Source organism: Choloepus didactylus, chromosome 11, assembly GCF_015220235.1.
Source record: "Choloepus didactylus isolate mChoDid1 chromosome 11, mChoDid1.pri, whole genome shotgun sequence".
In the NCBI taxonomy this organism is placed as follows: domain Eukaryota; kingdom Metazoa; phylum Chordata; class Mammalia; order Pilosa; family Megalonychidae; genus Choloepus; species Choloepus didactylus.
The window spans coordinates 75751759-75757738 of NC_051317.1; the positions used below are offsets into that span (position 1 = coordinate 75751759).

Sequence of the window (5980 nt, forward strand, 5' to 3'; positions counted from 1 at the left end):
CCTGTGTTTGAATTAATCAGTTAAAAGCATAAAAGTATTTCATATTCCTGCATGGGAAATTGGAATTAGTAGGGAAATATATTGAAGATAAATGTTTTTAAAGATATTTTTCATGATAGCAAGAAACAGAGAATGTGTTAAGGAAAATGAAATTCTCCTATTCTACCTGGAAGCAATAAGCCCTAACCTGGACCAGACTGAGAGCAGCTGCTAGTATTTCAAGTGAGAAAGCTGTCTTTTGATCTTTGTAGGTGGTATATCTTTTGACCTCAATAGGAAGATGTTTCAGGGCAAAGTTTCAAACAGGTAGTTGTTTAGATTTGAATGGTGAGTTATTTATCTTCTGCCAGTTTACTGAATAGAACTGTGGTTCTCAAATTTTTCTATGTATCAGAATCACCTAGAGGGTTTATTAAAACCAAATTACTGGGCCCCACCCCCCAGAGACCCTGATTCAGTATGTCTGAGGTGGGGCCTGAGAATTTGCTCTTCTAGTAAGTTTTTAGAGGATACTGATGCTGTTGGTCCAGGGATGGCATAATAAGAGCCAGCAGGGTAGAATATACTACTGATTTAATGTACATGAAATCTTTATAATGTAGTAACTTGTTTCTTTCTATGCCAACAGACACCCTAACACCACTTTATATAAATAGCTCTTTAGCATGATGTGAATAATGTTTTTAATGGGCCTGTCCAAAAGTACAGTACTTTTGTGTAAGAAAGAACATAAATGAGGAACCATAAATTAGAAATAAGGAAGCTAGAAGTCTAAGACTCAGCTTTTTCACTTTTCCATGCTCAGTGGCTTGGGATGATGAATTACTGTTGGAGACTCACTTTTTTTTCTCCTATAAAATGGGAACGATTTCTGCTTCTCAAAGCTATTGAGAGTTTACATGGGTTAATACATGTCAAAGTGTCTTGTAAACAGCAAATTACTCTTCAAATGTAACAGTTTATTATTAGTGATCTTATTATTGATCAGAGAATGACTTCCCACTTCTGGCATGATAGGTAAATTTTGCTAAATAACCATAGTAGGCACTCAATAAATATTTGTATACTGGTTGATGGAACATGATGGACTCAGTTCCTTAGAAGATATCTTGCAATATATGGATAGACTGAGGGAATTCTAGTATTCACATGTAATAACAAAGTAAGGGAAATCAATTTAATACAATTGAACAAGTATTTATTAAATGCCTACTGTCATTTGCACTCCATGACTAACAATTCCATGTCCATTTTGTAAGTTATTTCAAGTACCAAATACCAAATGAATTCCCCATTTGAGACCCAATTGCTTCTTTGAGAACAGGCCCAACAGAGCAGAGGATTTAGCCCAGGTAACTATGCTGTGCATTTGAATCTATTTAGTATAAATCCTTATACATTCCATTATGAGTATAGTTAAATTTCTAGTTCTATCTTGGTGATCTATATTAAGTGAAAAAATTCAAATCACAGAACAGTACCAATTTATTATGATTTCATCTCTGTATTTTTAAAAGCCACTGTATATACCATATCTGGAAATATGGAGGACAGAAATTATGCATGTCAAAGTGCTGATGGACATTACTTTTGAGAAGAATAGAGGGCTCATTAAGGGAAAAATTAACATTTTACTTTGTACATTTCTGCATTGTTTGTACCTTAGAGCAATAAACATTTATATACAAATTCTGTACTTAAAAGTAATTAGGAAGTAAATGATATATATTTAAAAATATATCATCAATATACTGAAAGGAGGCTCCTGTTTGAAGAGCAGTGTTCTCCCATATGATGACTTTGTATTTCCCTTCCAAAATATCGACCTGTAAATGAATTGTTAGACTTCCAGTCCTTGCTAACATAGAATCCCAATCCAATACCTGTAACCAGTTATTTTCCTTTCAGCACTAGCTCACACATGGTTCCTGTGCTCTGTGTCAAAATGCACTACTGCTGAGCCCAGGGGTTTCCCTTTGAGTGGTCAGTGAAAGTGATGTCTAATCAAGAATAACTTTCCCTGCAGGTTTCCTTCCTGTAATTTACTTCCCACTGAGTCTCAGGGAGGTGATTCTGCAGTGAAAATACAGCCACTGTTTAATCAGTTCCCTTGATTTCTTTCTGAAATCCATAAGAAGATAGCATTGCAATAACATGCTGTCTCTGGGGTGGCTTTAGAAACTTTTAGCATTTTGACAACAAACATTTTCCGAGCAGAACCTCATACTAGGCACTATAGCTGGGTAAAGAACATCAAAGAAATGAAAATGTGGTCTCCACTCTGTCTCCAAGCCTAGAATATAAAACCAGGAGTGAGAAATCAGAGATTTGAGTGTAAATGAGAAGAAAAATCAGAAGTGGGTGGAGACCAACTCAGAAAATGAACAGAGGAATCAGGGAGGATGAAGAAAAGGAAAAGTGACCAGATCCCATTTTGTAGAAAAGGCAAATAAAGTTTTGAGGTTAATGAACCTGGCATTGAAATTTAATTTGTAATACGAAATTTTTAAAATGCCAACTATTTCTTAAGCCTAGTCTCTAGAGAAAACTTAAGTTGGTCCTCCTTCTTCTATACCCTTACTCACCTCAGACTTGTCTCAGGTATTGAATAATTATAAAGTTTGTCTGAATATCTGTCCGGGTTCTAGACCACAAGCTTTTAAAGGGCAGAAGTTCCGCTTTTTTGCCTCAGTTTACACAACAGTTGCTCCCTTGTACATACTTCATAAATACTGTGTAAATAAGTGATCATCTTTTTTTTCTTTTTTGAAAAGTGAGTTCATGAAACATAATTTGATACTGAAAGATGTTCAGAGTTTTCTTAGAAAAATCACAGACACTATCACATTAGATCTTTTAATTTTCAATTGCTATCATTTAGAATTCAATATATTCAATTTTTTCTTCTCCAAATGTCAATTGTTCTATTCCTTTTATATGGAATTCCTAATGTATCCCTTCTTTTCTTTTCAGTTCCCTTGAAATTGACTTCCAAACTAACCTTCTCACTCATAAGCTATGCTTCTTAATTGCCAGTGCAGTAAAACTTGTTGGCTTCCTTTATTTTGTGCCTGCATTATTTTAAATCAAAATAAAATGAAATTGAAGGAAGCTTGTCAAGGTAGCTGTTGAGAATGGAACTCTGAAAGAAGATTGCTGCCAAAAGATTTTTTTTTTTTTTTTGAACCAGAGAAAATCACTATGATTTTGTTTTTCTTTGTGTGACTCCTTTTCTATACAATTGATTGTCACTGTGGCAAGTAATAGAAGGGAAGGGAGAAGGCATTTTAGGACAAGCCTGGCAGCATACAGGTGATTTGGGACATGGAGGAATTCCAGACCTGCCCACCACAATGGAAGTAAAGAAACCATGAAGACACAAGAAAAACACACTCAAGGGCTATTCTGGGCAAAAGATCAGACCCAATAAGCAGGTGCCAGATGGAAGTCTAGTTAATTCAGAGTGGAGTCTGGGGCAAGAAGAGAAAAGCTGTTAGAGTAAATGAATTTTATAGAGAATTATAATGCCAAACACCACACAGATCCAAGTTTACAATCTCAAAATCAAATGATGACCATTATTCAAGCCTAAATCACACTTCCTCTTGGAATTCTTTCCTGACAACCTCAAAGTGACAGGTTTTTTCTGAACTCCTTTAGTTCTCGGGGTTTACACCTCCCAGTAGAGAGTCAGTATATAACATCTGATTACTTTGTAGGTAACCTGTTCTCTCCTGCTGGACTGTGAATTCCTTTATTGAATATCTTACAGTGATTATCTTTTGCATAATAAATGTTCAATTGCTGTGGTGATAATTATCTTCATATTATCATCTGATGATATCAAAAGTTCTAGTATGAATAATATTGTTAGGCTGTCTCAAAGTTCAAAAGATAAAGCTTCTATCCTTTAGCACCTTGTACATTGCACAAATTGATAAGGGCTAATACCACATCATTGGTAGGGGGCTCATAAAAAAAAATATGTTGGCAACCAGTCCCAGACACTCTCAGGTTGCTGTTTTATTTTTTTTTCACACCCTTAACACTATCTGAAATTATTGTGTTATTTTTTCACTTTCTCCCAAATAGACTGTCATCTCTGTATTTGCAAGGAGCTTTTCTGTCTTGCTCACTGCCAAGTCTTAATGGTCTAGAAACTTCATAGGGGTTCAATAAATATTTATTGCATTGACAAACTGTTGTTGATTCTGAGCCATGATGGGCAGCCATATAATACTCAGGGGTTGACAGAGCTTATGGAATTAGGGCCTGGTAGAGGAAGTTAGGTAAAAGTCCTATTGATGCAGAAAGATATCAAAAGGTGCAAAAGTAGACAAGCCACAGACCTGCAGGCAAAAAAAAAAAAAAAAAAAAAAAATTTGGAAAAGGATACTACAACCACCTTCTCAGAGACCAACATGAGATTCCAGCTTGCTGTTTACTCAGTCATTATAGAATGATCATCTTCATGATCTGTGAAGTGTTTTATACCTATCAACATGATGTTCAAAATTATCTTTACATTTAGATTATATGCTTAATTACACTTCTCATACAATTATCCATAGTAGACTTTTTTTAAGATTTGTTCACATACCATATAATCATCCAAAGTATATAATCAATTGATCACATTACCATCATATAGTTGTTCATTCATCACCCCGATCTATTTTTTTAAACATGTTTCTTGTACCAGAAAAAGTGAAAGTAAGAATTTAAAAAAAAGAGTAAAAAAAAGAACACCCAAATCATCCCCCCTCACCCTGTTTTTCCTTTAGTATTTTTGCTCCCTTGTTTCTACTCATCCATCCTTACACTAGATAAAGGGAGCGTGATCCACAAAGCTTTCACAATCACATTGTCACGCCTTGTAAACTACATTGTTATACAGTCATCTTCAAGATTCAAGGCTACTGGGTTGTAGTTTGATCATTTCAGTTATTTACTGCTAGCTATTTCAACTCATTAAAACCTAAAAAGAGTTATCTAAAAACGTGGAACGTTTCACGAATTTGCCTGTCTTCCTTGTGCAGGGGTCATGCTAATCTTTTCTGTATTGTTCCAATTTTAGTATATATGTATTGCCAAAGTGAGCACCCATAGTAGACTTTTAACCACCTTTCTTGCCTTTTGAAGTGCATCCTTCCATATTATCTCCTTGGCTTTTGTACATTCTAGGAGTATCTCTCAAGGGACACCACGCCTCTTTTCCCTACTGCACATCGGTGGTAGGAGTGTAAATTAGTGTGACCACATTGGAGAGAAATATGGCACAATTTAGTGTATGTGGAGATAAGAGATAATAATGTTGTATGCTTTGGGGAAATTTGTGCATGAGAAGAGAGGTACAAAAAAAAGTTCTTAGCAGCATTTTCGATAAAGCAAAATGTTGGAAATATCCTTAAGTTTCATTAACTTTAAAATGGATGAATACCCTGTAATATATTCACACAATGGAATATTTAACAGCAGTTAAAACACTGAATTATAGCTATATCTGTCAACATGGATAAATTTTTAAAAATAAGTGAGAACAGATATAACATGCATTATCTATAGTTTAAAAATCTGTAAAAACCAAATATATAGCAAATATGGATGAGAAAATGATAAATCTGATTTAATAATAGTTCTTACCTCTGGGAATGGAGAGGGGTGTATGAAATTGAGGAATACATAGGACCGCAAATGTACCTGCCGTGTTTAACTGCTTTTTAAATTTTTTTTTAAATATCATGTAATACTAAGGTAATTATGCACAAAGGTGTTATATTCTTCCCTATACTTGGTGTAAATTTGAAACATTTCATAATAATGAATAATAATGGAAATATGTTTTCACAAAGGGCAAGTCAAAAATTGCTGAGGTTGATGCAAGACTGGCAGAAGGAAAAGAAATGAGAATTGGGACTGAACAAGATGGGCAGGATGGACAGAGAAGAGTGAGAAACAGGCCCAGAGAAGCAAGTGAGAC

General features: G+C 34.9%; 1 non-coding gene across 1 annotated transcript; it reads right to left on the minus strand.

Moving 5' to 3' along the window:
• Positions 1-4994: 4994 nt before the first annotated feature.
• LOC119506603 lies at positions 4995-5103 on the minus strand. Its single transcript, XR_005211017.1, has one exon. It is a non-coding gene; the product is annotated as a U6 spliceosomal RNA (small nuclear RNA).
• Positions 5104-5980: the final 877 nt, after the last annotated feature.